We start from the raw sequence: 4,688 nt of genomic DNA, 5'->3' as shown, positions 1-4,688 counted from the left end.
TTTTTCTTTTAAATTAACGGAACTCTGCGTTTGTTTTCTTGCGTTGTCATGGAAATAATTCCTTTTTCGGATTTTGCGTTTTTTTGACGCTGAAGAATCTATTGATCCGAGATCACAATTCCCTTTTTGGATTTTCCATAAAAAACGCACCTTTTTTAAATAAAACATTGCCTCGCAATAGTATTACACAGGTATGAAGCTGTAGCCCTTTTGTAAAGATTGGAGTAATCTTTTTACCATTCCTTAAACTGAGAAAATAATTTCTCTTTTCATCAGTGACCACATTTCTGTCATTCTGTAGAGTGCTCTTTACCTCTTCGAACAATTGTCTATCTAGATTAATGCTGCAGTTGTTAGATATAGAAATCCGCCAGAGGACTGGACACTGTATGCGACGTCATGTGACGTCAGAGAGAGGACCATGTGCTTTTGAAAAAGTTATGAAGCTAAACAGTTAAGTTAAAAACTGTGGAAATACTCGTGGAATAATTCAACATTGTGTGGATTTCTTGTGTAACATTTTGGAGGCCTGTCCGGGAGAAATTGTGGAAGTAACTGGATGGTTTTATTAACTGTTTGGATGGTCGATTGATCACTGTGTACGAGGACTTGAGTGTATCGCCGCCATTACACCTCGATTTTGTGTTTCGATGGACAACGTTTTGTCGAGCAGGATGCAACGGGTTGTAGTTTAAGGGAACATGTGGTGTGGACGGCTGGTCATAAGATAGTGGGACGCGGATTCGAGAACAGGGAAGGTAGGAACGCTGTTTTATTGGATTTTATGTATGCTGGTTTGTGATCGTGTTGTTTATAAGTAAATGCGAAATGGCCGAAGAGAAACTGATTCTCCTGGATCGCAAAATTTTGTCGTTGGACTTGAGTAGGTTATGTGAATTTGCTCTTCATGCTAAAGTTGAAAAGTCGGCAGTAGAGGGCAAGAGGAAATTAAGTGTTATTCGGGCCATCAGACGAAAAATTGAGGATTCAGTTGAGGATTTGTGTGACGATGATCAAATTGAGTATGTCGATGGGTTAATCGCACATTTGGGCCCACCGCCACTCGAGGGAATGGAAGATAATTACGGCCAAGAAGAATTAGAAAACATAGGCGACCTAAAGAAACTCAAGGAAGAGCTGGGTACATTAGAGTATAAGCAGCAACAAGTCGTGGAAAAATTGGCAAAAATGCAGAAAGAAGAGCTTACTGACTCAGTGAAGGACGAAGGCACGATTAAGTTTCCGGTTAAAGGGGTTGAGCAAAGCATATTCCGCAGAGATTTTAAAGGACAAGGAGTGGTGGGCGACCCTGGCCAGAAGGATAAGCTGGGTTATCAAGCTCTAATATCCCAAATAGAATCAGGGCTTGCCAAGGGATACTCGGATAAGGAAGTAGTTAGTGCCGTAGTCCGTGCTATACAGCCAGGCCTGCAACTAAGAAGCTATCTAGAAAACATGACTGACCTAACCCTGCCCAGGCTGCGTAAGATTCTTCGCTTCCATTTTCATGAGAAAAATGCCACAGAACTTTACCAGCTTCTAACAAACATTGCCCAGCTGCCCAATGAAGACCCGCAGTCATTTTTGATGAGAGCACTCACGATTAGACAGAAGATAATTAGTGCTTCAAAAGAGTCTGATAGTGGGGTTAAGTATGATGCTTCCTCGGTGCAAAGTTTGTTCCTGCATGCCTTGGAAACTGGTCTCGCTGATGAAACCATCCGTACAAAAATACGACCTCTCATTCAAAACCCAAAAGTCGCAGACGAAGACCTCATTGGAGCAATGAGCCTAGCCATATCGGCAGAAGCCGAGCGAAGTAATAAGTTCAGTCTTACTAACAGGGGAAAGTCTGCAAAGGTGTTCACCGTTGAAAGTGCAGTAGAACCAAACACAAGGAAAGAATTGCAGAAGGACTCACAAGTCCTAGCTACACTGAAGGCTGTACAAGCAGAGCTGGCCACAGTGAAATCGGAAGTTAAGACCCTCCGGGAAGTAGCAGGTAACCAGAAAGGAGACACTATGATACCTAGTCATCATGGTGGGGGTGGAGTGAAAGTTGGAACTAGACGACCAGGTTGCCAAGAGTGTAGAAGGAAGGGGGAAGGCGACCGATGTCCACATTGCTACCTCTGTGGTGGCTTGAACCATATTTCACGCTACTGTCAGACCAGGCTCAGAAGTTATCCGGGAAACGCAGCCAGGCTACCCCCGCGGGACAGGGAGTAGCCTCGCCAGAGAAAGAGAAGTCCCACCAGTGTAGTTGTTGCCTGAAGCCCGATTGCCACGCACAGTTACTACAGTGTTCAAGGTGCCAGTCTGTTTGGTATTGTTCGGTGCGTTGCCAGAAGGCTCATTGGCCAAAGCATAAAGTGTTATGCAAAGCAATCAAGGAACTCTCTGAGAGAGAATCGTTTAAAGAAAAGGGGTTAGGAGATGCCCAATACAGAGGTGTGTATGCTAGTCACATCTCTCCCAGGCAACAGGAACGTATAGTTAAGCTGGTGGGAAGAAAGTGTTTGGTAGATTGCTACCTGGGTGACATGGCTACAAAAGTTTTATGGGACACAGGAGCCCAAGTGTCAATTGTTTCAGTAGATTTCCTGAAGAGCCAACTACCAACAGTCAAAATAAGGGATATTGAACACTTACTTGGTACAGATGGGTCCATAAGTTTGCAAGCAGCAAATGGGACGAATATCCCTTACTGTGGATGGGTAGAGATTGGTGTAAGGTTAACAAATGAAAATGAGACAGAAACTAGGGTTCCGTTCTTGGTGACAATGGAGAACATTGAGCAGCCCATCATTGGTTTTAATGTTATAGAATTAATGGTCAAGAATACTGAAGGCAAAGAAGATGATGCATTACTGGGAAGGATGTTAAGAAGCTTTAAAACGAGTAAAAGTGGTGACATACAAGCGTTGATAAGCCTAATACGTACTACCAATTCTGATGAACTTTGTCTAGTTAAATCTACAAAGAAGCCACACACTGTCCCTGCAGGGGAGACGGTTCACTTACCTTGTCGTGCTAATACTGGACCAATCTACCGTAAGACCCCTGTCATTTTTGAGCCAGATGAGTTGACAACCTGGCCTGCAGGATTGGCAGTCCACGAATCCCTTACCACTGTGAAGGAGGGTGATGCAACCATCTTATCAGTCGCAGTGACCAACAACACAAGCCACGATATCACCCTGCCTGGAAGAGTTGTCCTGGGGCGCCTCCAGCTGGTCCGGTCAGTTACTCCTATTGAAGTCAGGTTTAAGGACCCTGAGACACCGACCCCATGCGAGGGACCGCCTTGTGAAAAAGATACACCGGCTGAACGGATTGAGAGTGACTTGCCATGGTTACCTGAAGTTGATTTGAGTGGACTGACGGTAAAACAAAAGGAGCAGGCAAGACAGTTGTTGGTTTAAGAAGCGGATGCATTTGCAACGAACGATGATGATGTCGGCTGCATTCCCGAATTGGAGATGGATATTAGACTGACTAGTGACCAGCCAGTGCAGAAGAATTACATTTCCATACCCCGTCCACTCTACCCAGAAGTTAAAGGTTACGTTGAAGACTTGCTGAACCGAGGTTTCATCCGGAAGTCCAAATCGCCATTCTCAAGTAGTGTTGTCTGTGTTCGCAAGAAAGATGGCGGAATGAGGTTATGTATAGACTACAGAGAATTAAATAAGAAAACAGTGCCAGACCGGCATCCTATTCCTCGGATCCAGGAAGCGTTAGACAGTCTAGGAGGCAAGTCATGGTTTAGTGTTTTGGATCAGGGAAAAGCCTATCATCAGGGGTTCATCGGCGAGAAAAGTCAACCGTTAACTGCGTTTATTACACCTTGGGGGTTATACGAATGGGTGCGGATACCATTCGGACTCATGAATGCGCCCGCAAACTTTCAAAGATTTATGGAGAACTGTCTTGGCGAGCTGCGTGACGAGATGTGTATACCCTACTTAGATGATGTAATTGTATTCTCAGAAACATTTTCGGAACATATTGAACATCTCCGTAAAGTTCTTCGTCGGTTGAGGAGTTTTGGTGTGAAGCTTAAGCCTGGAAAGTGTGCATTGTTCAAACGGGAAGTGTCTTTCCTTGGAAGAATTATCTCTCAAGACGGTTACCGGATAGATCCCAAAGCTACAAATGCAGTGATTGCAATGAAGAATTTAAAACCGCGGACCGTTGGAGAAGTAAGAAGACTCATGGGTCTACTTGGGATGTACCGCCGTCATATCAAAAACTTTGCACAAATAGCAAAACCCGTTTACGATCTCCTCAATCATGACCTGCTGGGGAAAAAGAATGCTACCTCAACCATACAGAGCCCAGGGTTGCGTAGTGGACAGTTACCATCTTCGTCACCAGTGAAGTGGGAACCCAGGCACCAGTCTGCGTTGGCTACCCTAATAGGTAAAATAACTTCACCTCCTCTACTGGCATACCCAGATTATAATGCGCCATTCATTGTACACACCGATGCATCACAGGATGGCTTGGGAGCGGTCTTGTATCAGAAGCAGAACGGTTCTACCCGAGTAATTGCATATGCCTCTAGGACTCTGACCCCGGCTGAACGCAACTACCACATGCACTCTGGCAAATTGGAATTCTTAGCATTGAAATGGGCAGTGACAGAACAGTTCAGGGACTACCTCTATTACGCTCCTGACTTT

The sequence above is a fragment of the Montipora foliosa genome, chromosome 1, assembly GCF_036669935.1.
Source record: "Montipora foliosa isolate CH-2021 chromosome 1, ASM3666993v2, whole genome shotgun sequence".
NCBI lineage: Eukaryota > Metazoa > Cnidaria > Anthozoa > Scleractinia > Acroporidae > Montipora > Montipora foliosa.
The sequence above is the reverse complement of the archived record's forward strand: the minus strand, read 5'-3'. Positions refer to the sequence as shown.